Source organism: Dromaius novaehollandiae, chromosome 4 (genome assembly GCF_036370855.1).
Source record: "Dromaius novaehollandiae isolate bDroNov1 chromosome 4, bDroNov1.hap1, whole genome shotgun sequence".
NCBI classification, from domain to species: Eukaryota; Metazoa; Chordata; class Aves; order Casuariiformes; family Dromaiidae; genus Dromaius; species Dromaius novaehollandiae.
This window is the reverse complement of record NC_088101.1, coordinates 51,403,772-51,427,771: the sequence shown is the minus strand read 5'-3', so window position 1 is coordinate 51,427,771 and position 24,000 is coordinate 51,403,772. Positions and strand designations below refer to the sequence as shown.

Genomic DNA, 24,000 nt, shown 5'->3' with positions numbered 1-24,000 from the left:
TGGCATGCGTTAGAAATGACTTGTGTAATTCACTAGAAGAGGATGTCCCCTTAACTCAGGGGACCAAAACCACCACATCCATATCAAACACTTTCTTCTCTTTACAATAGAATATATACTAAAAATATATACCCAATAATATATTATATTCAGGAAAGAGGGTAGATAGAGAATACATAGAGAGTCTCCTCTTTCAACACGTTTTCATCGTAACTCAAAGACAGCACCTTAGAATTTCAAAGGTGTCAGCTAGGAGGCATCAAGTAAACTAACTTCTCATTCTTGTTCTCCATTAAGGCTCCCCAAAATACCATTTACAACAGTGACAGCTTCAGCTCCTTGCACTTCACTCACACTGCAGTTCAGTCCATTTCTTCAAAAGATACTATTTCTCACTACTCTACAGAAAAGAATTCTCACAGACATGAAGAGTGATAAAGCCTTGGGGATATCTTCCTTATCTTCATCAGCTATTTAAGTCCTTAATTAGCTAGAGTGATATATGAAAAAAACAGCAACAGAAAACCCCATCCAAAGCATGGCCCCCTGTTTTGACCCTCCAGAAATATATCTAACTCAGTTATAACAAAGTTACTGTTATCTATTACTCTTCCAGATCCCTTTTTTTTTTTCCTCCGCTTGGGAACATTATCATTCAAGCTGTGCAACCTGATGCAAACACCATAACACTTCGTGTTTTTTCAGAAGCCAGCTGAAAATAATGGCACTCTCTACAGAGAAAGGTGCAAAACCAGATAAATGCATGCACGCTGCAAACTATCCATCTCTGCATTAGTATAGAATGAAAACTCTCATATATTATACATTTGAGAAACAGAAAATAATGTACGTAAACAATTTTACAAGGTAACAGGACTAAACATTTCAAGAGTTTTGAAACACTGCACAGCAGCTCAAAATTAGCAAAACAGAAATCAACAAGTAAAATCCTGGATTTAAAAGCAAGGGAAGTCTATTACCTGAGCCTCCAAAGTGAGCACTATTTCCAATTCGTAGAAGGCATCAGTCAAAAGCTCTAGATCAAAACAAATGAGCTTGTACGTTAAACTAATCTGCATCTCACCCAGAAGAAAGACGGCAAACCCTCAAACTGGAATCTGAACCCAAAAACCTATAAGCACTACACTACCAACTCCCTCCTGCAGCTCATAATGAGAATGGTCAGGCACTGGAACAGCCTGCCAAGGAGGCTGTGAAATCTCCATCCTCGGAGATTTTCAGAGCTTGACTGAACAAGACCCTGAGCAACCTGACCTAACTTTGACACTGGCCCTGCCTTGAGCAAGGGGTTGGACCCAGTGACCTCAAGAAGACCCTCACAGCTGAAACGATCCTGTGGTTTCCCCTGCTGCACACCAGAGAACCCCTTAATGACACATGAAGGAGAGCTGTTAGACCTGCAAAATACGCCACATCGGGGATCTGAACAATGAGTTTCCCAAAATCATCCATATTTGGATATTACCCTGAAAAATCTGTGACTTCTGGTCAGAACCAGTTGGAATGCTCTTGGGTAAACTGATGGGCCTGTACCATTTTTGACAAAGTTAGTCAAAAAGGGCCATGGGTCCCAAGAGCTTTTGTTTGTTTGAAGAGGCTTTGGCACTGTCCTCCTCCTTGGTCTCCCTGGCTAGCTTCCTGCGAGGGGATTCCCCAGCTTTCACACAAACCAGACATTGCACTGCAGATGCTTTAAGCCTCCCAGTAGCAGTCTGACCTCAGGAAATGCTGCAGCATTGCGTGCGCAGCCCTTCCCGGAGCTCCAAAACACGAGAACATTCTAGATCAAGGGATCATCTTTCCACGAAAATGAGACAGGGCAAGCAATGGCACAGAAGCTACAGAGGGATTCCAAAAAAACACCAGGTTTTAACCTTTAGCTAACACTGAAAACTACACACACACCCCACAGCGTAAAATGTACTCGTTTCTCTGTCTCAATTTCCTCACCAGTGACAGCTGTTTAAGGCAAAATTCTTCTGGGTGTCCAGACTCCTCTTAAGGGAGCTTCTTCTCTCAGTCATGGAATTTCTCTGTTCCTTTGAAACCAGACTGAATAGACTTCTTCTTTCCCCTAACTCTTCCCCTAATGTTTGGGGGGAAATATTGTTACAGCTTTCAGCTTTTTGTATGGGGACCCTTCGATCATACTCTCAATGTCTTTGAAACCTCCCAAGATACAACTAATTGCTGCTGAGTTCAGATGGTTCATCTACACAGTAGCCACTCCTCTGAGAGGGATGCACTGTTTAAAAATAAATTCAAAGATTACTGTCATCATTAGGCCTATATCAGGTGAAAATCTGCATGTCACCTCCTGTGGGTTTTGTTACAACATAGCATTTTCAGTCCAACATTTGTTCATCTCTCAGCCCAGTATCAAACAGAATCAACACAGATAACAGATTATCTGAAACACCACAGCATCCCTTCACCCCTACGCTGATGAGCATCCCAAGCACAGCAGATTTTAGTGAGGTTAACAACGACATATCGTACCAATTTAAAATCAACCCAAGTCAGCACTTCATTGTCCTGCCCTGTTGCCCTGTCCACAAAATCATATAGCTTCATTCTGACATTTTAATGATAGCAAGATGTGCCATTTCAGAAAGCTGAGCAGGTTCACAACTAGTCACAATTTTGGGGGGGATAAGAGCAGCTTAAGGTTAATATTTTGCTCTATTTGGCTTTCTAAACCAGCCCTGTACAGTTGTAAGTACCAGCAATGATACAAAGAACAGTGCACCCCCGACTTGTGCTTCAGCAGCAGAACACCCCCACACACAAACAAGAAAGCCTCATATTTCTTACCATTGTCCATAGACTTACAAGACTAAAAATTCCTATATTGGTATCTGCTCCCTGAAATACAGAATTATTGCATATACGGCACCTTCTCAATTTTAAGATTTTATGTACTTACTGCCTAAATGCCATTTTGGGGGCTAAATTTTAATACAGCTACTTTTTGCAAGTTAAAACAGAAGCTCTGTAACCCCTTGGCTTATAGTGGTACTTGGAGTGCGGGAAAAATAAAATGTAAATGCATTTTATCCATTACACAGAACCAAACTGAACAATTATTTATAGTCTTAGAGATGAGAGTAGATTTTTTCTCCTAAAACCTCTAATAATTCTAGTAAGCCTTCATACACAATTTTTTTCAGAAAATTAAAAGGAGACTTATAAGGTTAATGTCAATTCTATTACTTCAAATAGCCTTAAGCAACCTAATGTCAGACATTTAGTACAGCCTACCAAATTAATAAGCCTTCAAACTAAACTAGCCAAATTTCAGAAGCACCATAAAAAACACTGTGCTGCTAACAGCATGCTAGATCATCACGTTTACCATGTGTTTTAAGAATTACCTTTTTCTATCAGTCTATATAGTACTACAGTCTGGTAATTTTTTCCCCTACTACTTGCCGAGGCAGATATTCTTCTTGACAATGGTGTAATTGTGAAATCCCAGTGAGACTGAGTAAATCTGCATGTGACATTTTAGTAGGTGAGCGAGATTCAAATCATTCTTTAAAATATCCTGCAGCATCATATGGTATTTTATCTGAAATGTTATCATTTGTACAAAACAGCTTTCAGTCAATTGTTACATGATATTCTGAAATACTCTGCAGCTGTAACAGGACTAATAGCACTCTCCTTTATTCAATTACTTATTAGGATCTTAGGAATTGTTTAAAGAGCTTAGTAGAATATCCACTTATGAAAGGGCTATCAGGTTCAGGGCAAATAAGTTTCTACCAAAGTGCAAAACAGCCAAACAACAAAATGTTAAAGATGTATGCTTACAAAAGTAATTTTACTGTTTTCCTTTCAATACCTCTAACTCTTGGAGTATATAAAGTAAAGCAAATGGGTATCACTTCGATTAACGTTCATGGGTTTATTTACAAACTTGCTTTATTTCATTAAAAGGAATGCCTCTTCCACATTTTCCCTCATCACTTTATTAAGAATTATGGCCAATAATTCGTATTCATGTTTTAGGGGTCAACGCATGTTTCAATGCACACGTGTTCAACCCCTGCCTGGATTTTTAAAATATCAGCTTGATAGAAACTCAGTGTGAAGTATCATCAGCAAGAATGGTTTCACTAACGGCTGTCATCGGAAAAATAATTATGCCCAAGCACAGAATAGAGGGAGTTACTTCTGCCCCACCCCATTAATTTATCCCTTCTATTGTTTTCTTTGCAAACAAAATCCAATAAATCTGGAAAAGAATTTCAGGGAGTGGAAAGTGTTCTGTATTGCTATTATGAGGCCAATTCTGCATGTTGCCGCACGCCACCTATGAAACACTAAGCATCTTTTTCCTTAAATACAAATTGAAAGTGTTTGACATGATGCAAAAAACCCTGACATGTTCTAAGGGACTTTTCCAGATTGTAGATATTTTTTCCTCTTTTTATACTGGCTACGTTTACTGTCAATGTGATTTAGAAGACGTAACAATATTGTAGTTTATCTGGCAGACAAACCTGGTCAGTTTAGCAGCTGTCGTTTAAAGGCGGTACTGCCTGATCTCTGCGCCTCACCCCTTTGCCTGAAGGTAACAGTCCCACAGCAGTAGTTGAAGCAAACACACACCAAAGCTACCACAGTTCGCAGTCCAAGATAATAACTCAGCATCTTAGAAATATTCCAAAATACAGTTGAATGAGATCATTCCTTGATGACAAGGTTTGCAATATCCTATATCACATGCTGTAATACTATAGAAGCTAAAAAGACTATTTTTTCTTTTTTTCAATTGGATATAATACTCTGCATCACCTTGTTACAGTCACTTTAATGCTGGTAGTTTTACAGTCCAACAGAATGATGCAAACAGACATGAATTTGTTAGGGGTAACACCAACATCAGCTTTTATACAAACAGAACTTTATCCGCAGATAAAGTTTTGCATGCTGTCATTAATACTAGAAACAAGATAAAGAGATGAACATGAAAAAAATGCAACATTAGCAAATATACCTGGTTAGAGTATATTTTACAGAGAAGCCAGTCAAGACATTTCTAAGCAAACTGTAGACACAGAACTTTACAGATAAGCTAATAGGGATGGTGGAAAACTACAATTTAAAGACAACATGGGATCCCAGAACAGAGGTAAACACGTAATCATGAGTAGAAAGAGAAGTTCACAAATCTTACTAAAGGAATCCGAGTTAAAATGTAAAATAGAAATAAAACAAGGACCTTGTTTCAGGTATTTTGAAGATGTTATTCACACTTTCCAGCATTCCATAAATTAAAACAAAACACAAATTCCCCATATATAGTATGCTATACTTCCATTCAATCCTTTGATTATAAATAATTTCCTTCTGGATTAAAAAAAGATAACCCACATGACCAAATGCAAGTGCATGTTTTCCAATGGCATATACCCTTTGTGGGAAACAAACAAGCAACCAACTTTGCTATTACTTCAGTGATAAAGTCCGTGTGTGAATCTTACCAAAGACGGATGACCCCTTGTTTGTCAAAGGCAAGCTGCAATGTCATAATAATGACGACTGGCAAAATAATCATCCCACTGAAAGCTTCACCTGATTCAGCTAAAACATATAGATCTGTCAGTAAAACTGCTAGCAAAGGTTACTAAAAATGCTTATGATGCTGCACAAAAATGGCACTAGAGAAGGATCATGGTTCTTCAGATAGCTAATATAATTTCAGAGAAAGTTAAGTGAAGTTAGAGAAGAAAAATAAAATGAGAGAAGAATTCACCCATTCTATATATACTACATAATTTCCAAATTTTAATATATATTCTTATATTAACATTACAAATTGACACATTTTTAAAGATGTGTTTCTAGAGATATATCTAGCAAGCAACAGCAACATCTGTTTCAAATGCCGTCCACATTTAAGTCTCGCAATGTAACACTTAAACCCAGCAAAAAAATAGCATGCATGGGTTCTTCTATAATAGAATTTATTATAATGGCAGAGTCTGTCACGCACAGGGTTTTTGTATACTTGGAATAATGTTTCCAAGGAACTGTCACGTACAGATTAAAGTTCCATCTACTGCATCTGAACACTTGTGGATTAAGGAAATGCTAGCAATGGTGTTACAAACAAATAAGAAACCTGCTCAGCAATTATTCACAATGAAACATAAAATATCCCCCCCTAATCTACAAGTATAAAAAGCCTCAGTTACATGTAAAAAATCCCACAAACAACTGAAGAGAATGCTAAGCAGCTACTTTATACGTATTATTAACAGCAATGTTCAGCTATTTAGCATTAAAGAACAACGCTACACCCTCCCTTGGAGGTGATTATTTTCATTGTTGCTAGGTCAGTGACTGGGATCTCAGAAGTTAACCTCTGACTAAAGACAGCAAGTCTTTTTAGGTCATGAGGTCCTACATGAGGCTTCTCAGAAGACAAGCATAAAAGTCCTAAAATAACAAGCACACACACAGGTTTCTCTTAATTTGCCCTGTTGGATTCCTATAATAAGTGCTTAACAACTTCATCCCCAGAGCAACTGTGCAGTCATCAACAAGACCATTTACCACATGATTTAGCAAACATATTTCCAAGATTTTCACTTACGTATGCTACACTGAATTGGAACAGGAATTAATGTCAGGCAATTTATGGGCAATACAGTTACTGCCTTCACAGTTCTTTTCATAACAGATCCAAGAGGAAAAAGCAGCAGAATTTCCCAGCGGCACACAGAAGCTATAATACCATGGGCCCGGCCTCCTCCTCTCCTGTTTACCGCGTTATGGGGAGCCAGCCAAGGATTGGGCCCTTTTTCTGTTGCAGCCCAGGATTTGGGTTTGAAAGATGACCATGAAAAACATATTCAAAATTATTATTGAACAGTGGTAACAGTCACAAGTATTTGCAAGTATTTCACTTTCCCCCCCAGTAAAATCTCTAACTGGGAACGTTAGGGCCACGCAGAACCTGAGGAGCAGATCCGTCAGCTGTTAGTGCTCTGCTCTGACGCTTTGGGAGCTCGGCACACCAAACGGCATGAAGCACAAGCGTGAAGCAGTGTGCTAGCTGGGAACACACAGCCAGAAGACCACAGAGGCTACCTGTAAGCGGGGGCTCCAGACTGCTTGCCTGCACCCTTACCCACGCTCCCTTTCCCATAAACCTGTATGAGGGGGAAGAACCAGGGTGCAAACTGAGAGGTGAGAGCAGGCTACCTACATAAGACACCAAAGACTAGGGATCCTAGGCTGTCTAGAAATACCTGTTCAGAGCTACTTTGTTACTGGCTTTACACTTTCACCATTTCCCTTGGTCCTTATCTGACTTTCTCTGCATAGTCTTTCACCAGGAAAAGTGGCATTGGCTTTAACAGACTTGATGAAAGCATGGAGGCAAAGGGGACACTAATTTACTTGCCACTTTCTGCAGTGATCTTGCTAGTTTTTGCTGACCATTTCAATGACCTCTCTCTCCTCCCAACTTCTCCACACGTTAACCTCTATTAATTCTTTCCATGTAGCTCTTGTATGATCACACTTCTCTCTGACTCTCACCACACACCTTCCTTACCCTTCTTGAAGGACTACGCCTAAGAAGAAGACACAAATCTCTAGCTGAAGCCTTAGCAGTATAGGTCACGGATCTTGTGACGTACACTTCATCTCAGCCTTGGTTTCAGGCTTTTCTTCTTTTTAAACCCCTCTGCACTAAGGCAATAGAATCTATTATAACCTTATACATTTTTCTGTACTGAAATGGTATAGTGGTCAGTATCTGTTACCCATCTTTATTTGTTTCATCCAGAATTTCTGCCTGTAAGCAGTAACTTATATTCGCCCAACTGAATACATGTCCAAACAGAATGGATCCACTGGCCCAAATAGAAGTGTTTTCTGAGTACTCAAATCATTTCTTATGAGACTGTATGTTATTTTTGTTAAGATAATTCGATTTTAACCCTATACTAAAGTACGGATGGCAAAGCTCAATTTGATTTTATATGCATATTTTAAAAGCTTACTGTCTCTTCCATCATCTAATAAAAAATACACACACACACACACACACATATAGTGGAATATATATTTTCATTCAGCAGCACTGGAGGCCTACTCACTGCAGAACCCAATCCTCCGAATCCCTTCCATGTTGGCTATGAACCACTGATAATTACTCTACAAGAGGAGTCCTCCAAGAAGTGCTGAATCTACCTGGAGTAGTGTTTTCTGCAGGGAAAAGTTCTTGGTTTTTGTTATTTCACATTAGAAAGTATCAAAAGCCTTTAAAATCCACACAGACTAAAGCAATCCATCACAGAGGAAGTTAGGTTGAACTGATACATTTTTTCTAAAACAAAGAATTTCTCCCATCCCTCAAACTCCTCATTTGTTATACTCTTTTAGGTATGTTCTTTTTGTCATCTTCTTGACATGTGTCTCTAGAAATTGAATAAACTGACTTGTCTATGCTTGTTCCTTTTCAGTCTTTTGGTGTCTCATCTTCCACTAGTTCTCAAAGACAATGTTACAGCTCTGAAATTTTCAAGACTAGAGAAAAATAAAACATGATTTTGCTTTTTCCCTTTAAAAATGGGAGAGAGCAGGAGGTAGGAAGTTACAGCTTAACATCAATTAACTTCAGTTTCCAAAAAAATATAGAAATAAATAGTGCAGGATAAGTAAATGACTGAGCAGCCATCTGCTTCTGTTCTTTGCAGCTCTTTGGAAACATAGCTACCTCTGGGAAGTATTTTTCAAATACTGGGGTAAAGAGGACAGCACGTAACCTGAGGGGAGGGAGAAGTTTGATGCCCATTGGTCTATAGCTGCCTACATCTGCCTCCTTTCTCAGCACAAGGAAACCTTCTTTCCAGGTACTCCAGGTCGACCTGCCTTCTGGACCTGCATCTTCCTGCTGGATATATCTGCAGCTGCTGCTACACAAAGCTATTCAAACAGAGTTTTTATTTGTCCACAAATGTTCCTACTACTATACAACATAGCATCAATCTGCCTAGGGAAACTTTCACACCTTTTCAAGTAGTTATTACACAGAAAATCAACTGCTGGCTAAAGCTATGCTGGGGCACTCAATTACTTTGTTTTTCAAGTACAGAAAGTAGCTCTTAATTATTCTCTTCTGAAAAGAATGCGCAGTCTTTTTTGGACAATTTAGTAATTGGCGATTTAGCAACACATTTATATACTATGCCCTCAAGCAAAATACACAGTGAAAATAAATCCATCCAAATAATCAGTAATACTTAATACAAACTTCCCATTCAAAAAAAAAAAAAAAAAAAAAAAAAAAAAAAAAAAAAAAAAAAAAGCAACAACCAACCAGTTGCTATCTCATCACAGCCTTTCAGTTTAATGGATCAAAGCTGCAGCTAATATACTACCGTGTCTCAGACTATGCCCACCAAGTTTTCTAAAAATACACTTAAATACACTTTTTAGCTAAAGTTTCCAAGATAAAACCTGTTACGATCAAATAAGTGTCAGCAATTGTTCTTCAGCCATTCCTACCTTTTAGGAAAAACGTGGGAAAATTGTGCAGGAACTGAACTTAACATGAAACACAACGGGTGCACAACTATGGTGAAACCCTCATCCAAAAGAAATGAAACCAACAGGTAGAACATTTATAACAAATCACTACCTGCAACAACTGCCCAGGAGTAGAGACGAACCCCGGGAAAGACACTGCCACAAATCCTGAAAAAACCTCAGCCCGTCACCGTCTATCATGCTTTTCCCCCAGTTTGAACTACTACAATTTAGTTCAGCAGATCAAGAGTTTGGGATTGTTTTATAAAACTGGCAAGTTACGTCCTGGAGAATATCTGGGAAATATTCTTTTTCAGCTCTGAGAGTTCCCACCTCCAGCATCTTCTCCGATAAGAGTTCAAACATGCCGAAATGTTTATTTCATTATAGAACTTTGTTCAAAATTAGAAGTTTGAACCTTAGAATGTGGGTGCCCTTCTTTCGGAAGGTAATACAGAGAAAAATGCAAAAAGTTTCATATGTAAGAGGTGGGTGGAACAGTTTCTATAAGATATGTGTAATTGTCAAGGATTAATGAGGTCAATTACTATCCACCTATTCACCCCTCATCTCTTACCTTATGCAGTAACTAAATGATGTAAAGGAACTCTGGCTTAAAGAATTGAAATGAGCAAGCGTTAGTCTTCAAAGAAAACTTGAAAACGTAGTATTTTGGAGGGCACGTCAACACTGGAGGAGCTGGATGCAGAGAGGTCACCTTTGGGTCAAGATGCACCTCCTTGTCCATGGGCAGCGCCGCGGAGCCCAGGGGCTGCGGCTCCCTTCAAAGAGACACAGCCCCGGCTATCATACACATCTGCGCACACTCAAATTAATGCCTTCCTAACACAGAAACTAAACTAAACCTAACACTTCTGCTTGCAAATGGAGCGCAAGGCAGACGACTTGGGGAAAAAGCGCTAAATTTATCATGGCAAGATAGCAGCAACTTAATTAAGGCCATTATCAGCTTCCACTATGAATATTTGCTCCTAGCTCTCCCACTCTGGCCTCAAAATCTGACTTGATTTAGCAATTAATATACATTAAAGGCAGAGCTCAATATCTGTAGCAAAGTTATGTACGAATACATGCTTACTTTCTAATTTTCTTCTCCTTTTGCTGTGAATGACTGTTTGCTTCAACTAAATTTACTCAAAAAAATGTTTTAATTAAAACACATTGTTTTGGATAGTTGAAAGTAATTTTTGCTTCTGATGACCTAAACAGAGCTTTTAATTCAGGACTGCATTCGCTGATAGCAAAACAGGTTTGTTTTATTAATTAAAACTCCAAAGATTTCAGTAGTAGAAAGAAGCACTGCATCCATATGGGAATACTTTGCCATTTATGAAGTTATTAAGGGCTACATAAGTTACTGCTACGCTCCTGCCACACTGACAGCTATCCAAGTGCCTTTCCCTCTCTGTCCCCTCCCCCCCCCCCGAAGGTAACTGAGGCTTGTGCCTCAACACTGTCAGGGCACAAATAATCATTAACCTCTCTTCCTTTGGTTAAGGTTAATTTTAGCCTTCTTAGAGCAGAAAAGGTGACAAAAGGACTAGCTTCATCTTCCTCTCCAAGAAACCCAGACGTTTTAAAATACAGATTGCAGCTCAACACTGTTTAACACAATTCTTAAAGATGTTCAAGAGAACTGGCTACCAAAAAACAACCGGAGAAAGGTTCCCCCTCCCCATAAAGCACCGAGTGTTTTTGCGTCCCTTTGCCCACTCAGTGAAATCCCATGACCTTAACCCCTGAAGCATCGCTGGCTGCACAAGTACTAAAAGCGTTTAAGAAATTGTCATTACTTGAAAACTAGACATGACGCCCCAAGGTGACATTGAAAGTAAAAAGCCCATCGGGGATCCGGTTTGCTGTATCGCAGCCCTGCCGTCAGCAGATTCTCGCTATGACCAGCGATACGAAGGTGATGGATCGCTGTAAACAGGGAGCTGTAGCTGACATACTCTCCATGGCCCTCACAGAAGTAAGCCCCAATCCTTCAAGTTGATCTATGAAAGCCAGTGATGCCTCAGTCAAGTATACAGGGTTTTCTTGCAGTAAAAATTAAGATGCGTAGGGTGACACGTATTTCTTGCAGATGATGTTTTTGCTGATGTTCTTTTAACAAGAGTTTTTGAACTTTCAGAAGATATAAGTGCTCATCTGCAAACATCAGTGGCTTTGTCAATTATCCTCACTCTTTTCACAATGTATTATTTAAAAATATACAAAAGAAGCAGATGGTAAAAAACATGGGGAAGAAAGGAAAAAAACCCAGCTTTTAGAACAAAAACAAACCAAGGTACTTTTTAAAAAGCAGCTAGAGCGACCAAGTGAAGATGGAGTACTTGCTCACCACATCATTTACAGATCCCTAAAGGAAACAATTTGCCACTGTCCCACATTACAGAGCAGTTAATGATAACATCTGTATTTAGGCTAGCACTTTCAGCTATAAAAGATGGTGGTTTTTGGAAGCATTCTAACAAATTCATTGTTTGCAGAAGGTTACTACCACTCAATAGGGAGAAAGTAGTAACGTGCCTTTGCCAAGTGAAATTATCGTTACATTTATCAAAGACTGAAACTTTCCAAAACATTCCTCTTCTGTCAACTGCTATATCAGCAAAATTTAGGCAGTCAATAAAAACAGCAGTTTAACATAGTCTTCCTAACAGGAGGCAGGACCCAGATCACTTTCACGGGAAACAGCAATAGCAGGACATTGGAAATCCTGGGAGCAGACAACCTCCTGACTGGCAGAAACAAGACAGGCGATCCTCACGATCCTTGGCAGCCTTCACAACATCTAGCTCCTGATACCCATAAATTGCCCTCCCGCTACGGAGGGAGCCTCACAGAGCAGTCCACCTAGGGCCCGAAAATCCTCTGCCATGGAGTAACTGCCTTCTTCTTGTTGGTACCCTACGTAGTCAGTCCTGTGTTGAAAATACGATTTAAAGCCCCATTGCAATGCCTCATCGTGATTACAAGTGTACAAAACAGTAATTGTTTTTATTCCCTGCTCCCCCTTCCTACCCCAATGGAGGAAGCCAAACAAAACACTGGGGCTTCACACATGCAGGGCTACAACAGGACAAGTGATACAGGCTGTAACCACACGCTGAGAAGTCAGAAAGGCTGAAGATAAAGAGGCCCAGGCAGTCCTGTCACCTTGAGCATAGGTACTGTGATGCCCTCTGCATTTTATATACATGCAGTGTTTTTTCCACAAAAAGAGTAACACAGAAATCTATCAGTAATGTAAAGCTTTTATTGTAGGTCCCCACCCAGCTCAGGAAAACTAAACGTTAGGTTTTATGTTGTGATACTTTTTTCAGCTAAAAGGAGATCACATTCAAGTCATTTTTTCCATCCTTATCTAACTATTTTGAGGGCTGGAGCAGAGACCCTAAAATTGGTACAAAAAAAGTTACAGAATGTTTACATTTCTGCTAGAAGTCACAGTATTTTTCTCACTTTATTTTAGATAGGTCAGAAGATGGGTGTAAACTGAGTGCACACTATCGGAGTATTTAAGAACTTCTGTAAGAACATATAGATAAATATCACCCTGAAGAGCCCGAGTGACCTGAAAAAAGATCTCTTCAATGCTAAAAAATCTCTCTGAAGTCATTGGCTTTTCCAGATAAGCAAAAGAGAACAAAAGAACTAGAACATATGTTCTAGGGGATATTGCATTACAGGCCAGAACTATGTATTTCATAATTTTTAGTCTTATGTATTTTTTTCCATTCTGGGCAAATACAGTGGGTCTGTATCTAACTAGGCTAAGAGACATCCTTACTGAAGTTCTGTGAACAAAAGCAGGTTGAAAACCTGTCATGTTTTAAATTAAAAATATTTACTTCCGTCATCACCTTATGCAACTTATAACAGATTTCAGCACAGGAAAAAAACTCTGACATTTTAAGAAACAGAAGATTTTCATTACTTATTTCATAGGTTATGAAATCTCCAATTTCATTTTCAGTGTATTTAATGAATCCTGTAAGTTACTCATACATTCTTTATCATTCAGTTTGGTTACAAATCAAAAGAGTAAAGATCAAAAAGGATCACTCAAAGCTTTACATGGGAACGGGGACCAAAAGCAAGAAGAATCAGGTGTAAGGTTTGATTTGCTTACATTAATCAGCATCATAAATTATTTACTGAACTTCAAAGCTTTAAAACTTACAATGAACATAGTTGCAAGAACAGGTTTTATTTGTTTGCTATCATTTATTATATATGTTTTATACTATAAGATATGCCTAAAGTGTATTGTGTTCATTCCATTAAAACCTATTGTTCTATCTGTAAAGAGACTATGAATGGACTATCTGCTAACTTTTCAACAACCAGAAATGGAAAAAAAAAGTGACATCTTGAAAACAAATGGATTACACCCATACTTTGCAGTAAAACATTTACATCTGCATATGCAAAACATTACTCAAGGCTAGACAAAAGTAAGCCTTGAATCAAAGTAAACTACTTATGTAAGCCAACTTGAGTAATAAAATATTTAGAGCCTAGAATACAAAGGAGAGTTGAACTAAATTCAGATCCAAAGCCTGCTTTTTGCAGGGATTTCCAGTCAGATCAAAAATTAACATGTCAGTCCTTCCAACCAAAGCGGGATATCAAACCAGTTGAGCAGTTACAGATCCAAACTTTGTTCTGAGTAAAAGTAACTCTGGGATGCACGACTCTGCCAGGAAGCTATTGTTTTTCATGTGCCTTAGGTCAAATGTGGTAAACTTCACACTTCTAACCGGTGCTGGTTGTAATAGATTGGATGAAACACGTTTACAAAAGAATCAATAAACGTAAAGACTGGAAAGAATTAGAGAAGCTTGCAGGCTTGTACCTATTGTCTGGGGGAATTAGATGTCAGTTTGAGTATTATAACTCTGACAAAGGTTTCCAAGCTTTAATTTACTAGAACACGTAATGGGTGATGTGGAAGCTGGGAAACACTAGTCAGTCTGAATACATTATTTAACAAACAGTTTAATGAATGTTACAAACATTATTACAGTCCTGACAGTCCTTACGCTCTCTGTTCATTCATTTTTGCTTTGCAATCTTATCACTGAAGCGCGCTTCTTTGTGAGGCTGTCCCACTTAAAGTCTCAGGAGCAAGAATCCATACATGTTCAAAAAGTAACTCGTAATAAATAGCAATGCTAAACACTAAGTAAACAACTACGGATACACAGTCTTCCAGCTTGTTTTACAGATTGCTATTTGCATAGCTTATGCACTTAAAAACAGCTAAGTATTTAGGATATGGCATATCTTGAGAAAAGAAGTTCTTCATTAGTAAACTAATGTATAAAAACAAATGTATAGAAAGAGCAAATAAACGTAGGTCACAATTGGAAGAGAAAATCAGCACTCTTTAAAAAAGAAAAGACCAGCTTATGTCAGAAAATACACCTTAAGTCCTGTTCAAACATTAAAAGTAGTAATACTTTCTTTCCTGACGAGGTTTAATACTTCAAATGCTTCCTGTGAAACAGAATATCCATATCTTTTCCTAATTAAATATTTTATAGTGATCTATCTGATTTTAACTCCTCAGTCCTATCTAATTCAAATGTACAACTTAAATCAGTACAGTACAATGTTTGCATTCCAATAAAATAATTAAGACAAGGTGTAATTTTACACCACGCTGAACTTTAAAGTTTATCTTTAACACTTCCCCCCCCACACACACACACACAATCTGATTTATAAATTTTAAAATGAGAAAGCAATGCTGAACAAAGTATCCAGAAGCTTTTCCAGATAAACCATATGGTCTACTGTGCCAACAGACAAAATGAAATTTTTAACACACAATAGGGTTTTTTAATGTCATATTCCACTGGGTAAAATTGGATACAGGAGGTTGGATTTCTCTATCCCAGGTTCCCCCTCTTCAAACCACAAACTGTTCATGTGCAGCTGATGAGTACAGTATCTCTGAAACTCCCTTTACAATCCAGTGCATACATTGAAACAATCACTGGAGCCCATTTTTCCCCAGTAAAATGCATAAAGAACCCCATTTCTGAAGACAGAAATGTATTCTATCATAGGGCTTTGAATAACAAGATATCGAATTCTTGTGCTAGCGTGATGCGGAAGCCTCACTTGGGACTTTCTGGATCACGGGACAAGAAGTTGCTTTGACCATAAAGGTAAAAGTATACATGCATCTGCATTACAAAGAACGCCCTTGTTACTGAGAGAAGGACTTTGCCAACATTACTACCCCTAGACAAAAGTAAACATAACCTATGCTCATTCTTTATGTATTAATGCTTGCTTCTTCAGTGATAAAACGACGTTAGAGTAGTTTGTTCCACTATATTGTTGCAGATAATAGTTCTGGTTTTCTATCCTGCCAGCATTAACCTGTATGGTTAATATACTCACATGTATTTTAACTAATATGAAGTGCTGCCAAGAACTACATTACATTTACAGAAACAAATATGCATATTTGACATGCTTTCCTTTCATTTAAATCTACTTTAACAACTTGAAAGCCATGTCATTTGGACATTCAAGGTCATGATTTCTGAAGAAGGTTCACTGCAGACAAATCCCAAGGGACTACACAAGTTTGTGTGTGTGTGTGTGTGTGTGTGTGTGTGTGTGTGTGTGTGTCTCTCTCTCTCTCTCTCTCTCTCTCTCTCTCTCTCTCTCTCTTTGTCTGGTCACATCAAAAGGAAGTTTAAAAAAAATAATAAAATAAAAGGGTTAAACATAGCTTTAAAGTAAAAAAAAAGCGCACTCCACAACAGCAGCTGCTGTTTCTGCTCCTTTGGGCTGTTCATTGTGGAAATCTGGTTGACAGAAATTGGGATGAAAAGCTTAGAAAGGGCTATTCCTAGAAATAGCGCACTCAGAAAAAAAGGACACCCGATTAACCTTTTGGTATGTCAATAGTCTATTAAATTGTACTGCTCTACAAGGTGGAAACATGCTACACAGTTATTTCTGTTGAAAGAAATCTTAGTCAAATTTATATTTCAGCATATTCTTACTTTCGATACTAAATCAATAGTTTGTTCTACTGGTAGCCCCTGCAACATTATAAAGTGAAAGTTGCTGTGACCCTTGTAGAACTAACTAGTTCCCAGCTTGTTAACTGAGGTGGGGGAGCACTGCTCAAATATTATGGAAGGCAGGTTTAAAACAAACAAAACAACAAAAAAAACCCAAAAAACCACCACCAACAAAAAAACCCACACATCCCTATAGTCAATTAAGGATTTTCACTGTGAGGAAGATCAGGGGAAAATACTTTCCTGGCAAAAGCTATGATTCATCTTGCCTCAGCCAAGAACTATGACCCCATCTATACTCCTCTTGGAAACCCATCCTCTTAATGGTTGAATAACTGAACAAATAGCTGAAGTATGTTTTAGCTCCCCACTGGCGGCAAGACAGGGAAAAGGCATAACTATTTAAAACTTCCGTTTGTCAATTTGAGGTGGGGGAAGCGGGAACTTGTGCATTCTGGCTGATAAAATGCAATGTAGGTTATAAAAGATAAGGACAAATATTACTGGGTTATAGGCATCTAGAAAAGGGTAAGCTATTTTTACATATAAAAATAAGTCATCTTAAACCCCATTCTTAGTTTTCTAGTTCCATCTCACTTCTCTTTCGATATGATATCAAAGAGGATACTTTTTACAGTAGCTTACCTCCAGTCAAAAAACCCCAATTGCCTGATAATTGCCTCTGTCTCATTGGCTTGCTTTCACCTTGCAAGGGACTGCTATGGCCAACTGAAAACCCTTTACTGAAGCAGAATCAGCTAGGAGAAACAGAAGTGTATTTTTTCTCACTAAAGCACAAACCTACAACAAGGATACACATCTTTTCAACAGATGCAAGCGTAAGGAGTGTCCTCTGTTACGAGAGGCGAGCAGTCTACCTACAGCTGCTGTACAAGAGCAGCTCCTTTGGCGCATCTTCAGGGTCCGACTGAACAGGGAAGGGGGCTAGGAGACAGCAGCAGAAAGATCAAGAAGTCAGAGTTTCTCCTTGCTAGTTCATCTGAAACCAGTAAACTCTGTCAAAAAATACACTGTTCTTCAGAATGTGCTGTGATAAATACTACATTTATAGAGAAAAAAATTTCTTGACATAAGGCGGGGGGGGGGGGGGGGGGGTGCACATGCCAGAACAGGTTGCCCAGAGAGCCTGTGCAATCCCCACCCTGAACACGTTCAAGACTCAACTGGATGCAGCCCGGAGAAACGTGACCAAATTAGACCTGCTTGGAGGTTGTCTGGTCCAACCTAGCTCTGCAGGTCTACTCCAACTTAAATGCTTGTTCACAAAGAATCACAGAATTATTTATTCTTTCTCCAGTAACACAACTTCTACTTTGAGCCTCACAGTACTCCTGACATAGCAAGTAGCCTGAAGAGTAAAACATCCTTCAAAGTAAATTAATATGTGATCAGCAGTACACTGAAGAAATACTAAGCTTTAAAATTTCTTAGATTGTCACCCAGAGAAGGAACAGGATACTTGCGTCATGGTGTCATCTATCCAAGAACTGTTTCCAATTAAATTTTGAGAAAAGTAAATGACAACAGGGTTGGTAGACGAACTAATTCTTAAAAGGAAGAAAGTTTCAGTGTTTCAACAGCTTGTACATGCTCTTCGTAAGAGAGGAGTACCTTTCCTTAACTCGCCCTCAGGAGACATACATATTCTATTAGTAGGACCATATTTCAGGGAAAGATCTAAGGCAACATATGCAATTTTCTTTTGTTTAATTCACAGTATATTGTTTCTCATGGTTTATAACTGTTAGGATAATCTAGATAATTGAGGGGGTTTTGTTTGTTTGTTTGTTTTAACACACATATATTTAACTCCATGCTGGAATACAGCTTTACATAATACAAAAGGAACAATATAACTTGAATTTTGTCCTATTTCACTTTTTATAGCAAAGTTCCAAGCTAGTGTAAAAATAGCTTGATCATGCCATCTAATTATAAATAGAGAATATTTTGATTTGTTAGGTATGCAAGTGAAAAATCCCTTTTGATTTTGTTTTTATGAATCTATAAATAGCACTTGATTTTGGTTCTCAAATTTTTATTCCAGAGTTGATTTTCTATGGACATATCTCCACTGCTAATCTAGACAAGTAAAGATAGAGCAGAAGCATCACATAGCTAACAGACAATAACTCAAACTCAGCAATAACATGCCAAATTTTTCTTTCCACGAGATCAAATCTGTTCATGAAAAAAAAGAGGCAACTTGATATTTCAGCAACTTTTATTTACCTTCCAAAAGAAAAGGCTGAGCTTCTTACACTTATCCCCAGGACACGAATCATTAACATAAACTGTTTCTTGATTAATGAACATCACAGCAGGCAAGACGTTACTTTCTTCCATTTCAACTTTGTAGTTAATTTTTCAGTGTTTTTGCTACTTGAATAGACAAGAAATACTGCCTGTGGTCACCCAAAGTTCACATACAGATGCTTTCAGAAGCACACCTGACAGATCTTAAGATTAAACAGTCCTTAGTACAAGTACCTGTATGGGATGCTTCATGTACAATATAGAGATCTGTAAACACACACTGGTATTAAGATATTAATATTGTTTGGGCTATTGGAGATCTCTCTGAATGCTAGTGCCTAAGCCATTTATCATACTACACAGGATACCGCTACAGGAAATCAATAGTATTTGCAACTTATCAAGACTGAAAAAGCAAGCCTATAGTTCAAGATGACAAACACATGGCATGCATGGGCACTCTAAGTATATGAGCAATAAAAAGAAAGAATTTTTTTGCTAATGATGCATTAACAAAGCTGTTCTGTTTTTGTTAAATGCCACGAAGCCCGTGTATAAAACTAAAAAACACAATCTTCATCTGAATTCTTGACGTCTGTTACAGAAGTACTATGCTTCATAAAGGTGTAACTAAAATTATAGTGCATTTTCCTTGAGAAAAATGGTACATTTAAAATTTGTCAAATGCACATATTAAAAAGCAGCAAGCAAATTAAAATGGTCAAGAATTAAAATGAAAAAGCCTAATCACTGACTTCAGAGTTTTCAGGTAGTTGTGTGCCATACACAAGTAGACACTACAAATACTGCTTTATAGAAGTATAGAAGTATATAGAAGAAAAAGAATTAAATTTGACAGCTACCAGACAACACAGTAGTAGCTTTGAGGAATATATTTTAACTCCTTGACATAAAACTCTTAAATACTAGATCAGGGAGAGGTAAAATGTCTTTTTACATAATTACGTTAAGAAATGTGTCAGCAACTTCTCATTTTACAGCTTTAATAGTGTTTTAAGAAGCCAGTAGAGGTACCTTTATTTCACTGTTTTTAATCTAAAAATAATTTCTACATGAACCAAAAAACTTGCTTTTAGTAATTGCTGGGGTCGCACACACATTCCAAGAACCCTTCAGCTTACAGGAGCTCTCATTCCAGAGCTTCCAAGCAACTTTTTTAGTTATTAATTATCTTCCTTTCTGAATTGCAATTTGTCACTGCTTATTATTGCTCCCCTGGCTACCTCCGACCAGCCAACAAGCACTCACACCTGGAGCTTCACCCATGAGTTCTACCACCACATGTGTAAGTTACTTAGACAAACACCAAAAGATTAAAAACATGTAGTTGATCTAGACACATGTTTAGCTGTGTAACAATTACAGTTCCCTACCACATAGCTCTCTACAGCTGAGAGGCCCCGCAAATATAAGAGTGGCACCCCAAATAAATTATTAACCAGGATACTGAGTACCAAATTTTTCTACCTAAGCAGGGAAGGGGGGGGAAAAAAAGCAAAAAGAGAGAGAGAGAGAGAAAGAGTTTACTTAAAAGAGAAAGTGCTGCCCTGGTCTCAGTTTTCAGTAATTTATTTCCTTTATTATTATTAATAAAAAAAAAGCTGAAGACCCAAATCATTCTGTTCCTTTACACAGAAAAGCAACTGCTTGAGCACTGCCATAATTCTTCCATCCCATATTAAAAATGTCTTTTAATCTTTTCTGCTATTAGTCCTAATTATCTTGCTCATTGCGGGGGGGGGGGGGGGGGGATGACTTCAATAGGATTTTTACTTTTTTCCTAGAGTTTCTCATGAAGCCTCTGAGCCTGCAGACCTTCATCTTTCATTTTCCCCATAAATGCTTGTCTTTCATCTCTTTGGCATGTTTGTGAATAGTTCTTTTTCCAACGTACCCATTCCCACAACACATAAAAAGGAGAAAACTCAAAATACCGTTTTTAACACACACTTATTAGAAGTTATTTTAAGCTTAGTATGTTACTTAAGAATGTTAATACAGACTGGAATCAGATATCAGAAAATCATTTATATTTCCAATTGCTAAAAGTAAACTTTCATATTACATCAATAAGAAGCAAGCAAAGGATAAGTTCTTGAATGCAAGTACTAATATATAATTATGTTCAAAGTAGCAAGCTACTAATTATATTCCTGATCTATGGAATTGTGCCATATACTTTACATTATTATTCAGCAGAAGAACACTCTTTTGATCAGATACTATGCTAAGACATGAGCTCCACTTTTAGATGTTTTAGCCCTAAGTTTGTGTATAAAAATTAGGAGAAAAAGAACATGGCCAGAACAAAAACCTGTATTGGCAAATATATTCCTGAATGAATTCTTGACATCATTATGATAACACTACTTATAACACAGAACACATACACAATAAATTTATCTTCCATAAACACCAGAGCATCTGACAAGGATTGGGCATGTTGCTATTTCACAAATGGGAAAATTAAGGTGAAAGGGTATATATTTAAATTCAGTGGCAGAGCACGAAAAAAAAATCCAAGTCCATAAACACCACTCCTTTACTGTATTCTGTAGATCCTATTTAAAATATTTAAATACCACTTACTTGTCAAATTTGCAGTATTAACACCGATTTCCAGAGAAAAACATCCTTAATTTTACTTAAAAACACACTCCCCCAAGAAAATCAACACCCGCCCCCAATACCTAAAGAAAGTCAGTAGTCATTTCCGTGTACCACTAAAGCAAGAATGTGCTGGATGCAAAAAAACCACAACATCTTGAAATTGCAGTCTACTTCTCAAAATTAAGATTCAGATATAATTAGACATAGCCTATATCTGCCTATAAGGACAAGCATCTGTTACTCTTCCTGCATGGAAGTACAAAATGATCAAACTGTCCAATAAGTCTTAGTGGAAATACACATACATCTTCATGAAAACAATTTACAACTAGGAATAATCATTATCTCCAATTATTCTATTCTAGATACTCAATCATTATTCTATTCTAGATAAAGTTCTTGCTTTTTCTTTTAAACTATCTCGGAATAATTTAAAAAAAAATTTCTCCTCTTTGCTCTCTGTAAGTTTGGAGTTTCATTCCCAGAATTTTTCTGTAAAGTGTGTTATTTTGTTATCACCTACTCAATAATCAAAGAAACACGAACTTCATTTCCAGCATCATATTTACTAACGACATAGCAGTAGTATTTTAGGCTAGAGATTCATTATTCTAATTATCCCACAGTGACAGCTCTGCCAGTGCCATAACTCAGGACAAATCCTCCTTTTTTCCCTTGTAACAGCACATATTAAAAATGCTGGGTTTTTTTAAGCATAAGTCAGGTAGTGTATTTTTGTGCATTTGTCACAGGCAAATAGTATTTTCTTCTGAATTAACAGCAAATTGTACACACAGTTATAAAGGCGTATTTCACTCAGAATCAATTCAGTAAGCGCAGCAAGAAAGCTTCCCGAGAAGAAGGACGAGGCTCGCGGGACTTCCACATCAGCGTTTGTTCAGAAACGACGACCAGATACATGCAGCCCGCGGCGCAACGCGGTGCCAGCCTGCCTCCGAAGGACACAAGGTTGTAAGAGGACACGGGACAGCAATAACGGCATTGTAACCAGCGGTACTTCATCTCTGGGAGATTTTAGAAAACATTAACTAGCCAGTAATGGCTACATGGCCTTTGCTGTCTCAGTAAAAATGACAGTATTTTTGCTGTCCGAGGTCTTCACTGGGACTGTGACCTCATGTTCAGAAAGCTGAGACACCCCACGCGGCTCAGGACCCCCGATCAGACACACAGTGAGGTCTCCACGAGGGGCCGTTGCGAGGATGTAAAACACTTTCTGGTGAAATACTCGAGCCTTTGGAAAGACTGCTGCTTATTCTGCTGCACCTTCAACTGAAACCTTGTTAGTCTCTGATCAGCAGCTAAACCGACAGTGCCAACACCGGCACCGGAAAAACACGCTAGCGCTCAGGCAGTGAACAGAATAATTCATTTTAACATACACTCGGGGTACATTTTCAGATATTTTAGCATTGATCTTCTTCATGAAAGCCTGAGAAATAGCTTTTACAGATTATATACCAAGGACCATATCTCAATAAAAAAGCGGTCCGTGCAGCATAACAAAGTCTGCTTTATTCCTTATGAGTGGCTCATCTTACTTTTAAGCGTGCGATCAAGATGCCAGCCAATTCAGATATATGACCTTCCAATATTAAAAAAATTACAGTAGTGACCAAAAGCGTTAAAAAAACAGGAACTGATTAAAAAAATCTCCTAAGGTGAGATATTTCATATCCTAAGCTGCAAAGGCAGCTTAGTTATGTATAACCATTAGTATTGCAAAACTCCAAATACAGAAAAACTCATAGAAAGACTGTGTAATGCACAGCAGTTCTAAATCCAGCAAAATCAACAGCATTTTTGACAGAAAATCCTGAGATGATGTCAGAGATTTCTGTAGGACAAAAATGCTCTGAAAAGTGGTAGTATGTTCTGTATAAAGCAAGGAATCATACAGATGACAAAAATACGGCAGTTTGTTCCAAAAGAACCTTAAAGAAATATCACAGAGTTGCTTCATGGACACAGAAAATATACCAGAAGAAAACAATTCTGTCAGAATTTTTACTGCTTTAAAAAAAGCTCTTAAAAATTATGTGGTAAAGTTAAGCATCTAGTAATTATATTTATCCCTGTATAATTCAATATTTCCTATTCCAAACCAAGGAGCACACTAGTTATTTTTCCTTCATCTAATATTTTATCTGGTCACTCCATGCCTCCTTCCACCTGCTCTCGCATGGCCTTGGTTTAACCACTGTGCCCTGCTCTCACAGCTCAGGCACGACTCCAAAGGGGCGAAGGCTAAAACAGTGGATAGCAAGCGCATTCCCACTACCAGTTTTTTTTAAATGCTTTCAGTTTTAACTGCTTTATATCTAGTGTAAGAAAACTACTTGCAACCTTTGGAAACAAGCAGCGCAGTTCTCAAAACAATTTACTTGACCTCAGCATGTTAGATAAATCATGCAGTATC

The 24,000-nt window shown here is 38.0% G+C and overlaps 1 protein-coding gene across 6 annotated transcripts in view; it reads right to left on the bottom strand.

The window, feature by feature from the left end:
• The window catches only part of TENM3 (teneurin transmembrane protein 3), a 1,359,158-nt gene that overhangs the window by 363,340 nt on the left and 971,818 nt on the right, over positions 1 to 24,000 (bottom strand). Inside the window, exon 1 of one of the 6 annotated variants that reach the window (XM_064511001.1) lies at positions 981 to 996. The exons of the other annotated variants lie outside the window; for them this stretch is intronic. The gene's annotated coding sequence lies outside the window, so the exon portion shown is untranslated. Of the gene's footprint in view, positions 1 to 980; positions 997 to 24,000 lie in introns of those variants that run through there. 6 annotated transcript variants of the gene reach the window in all.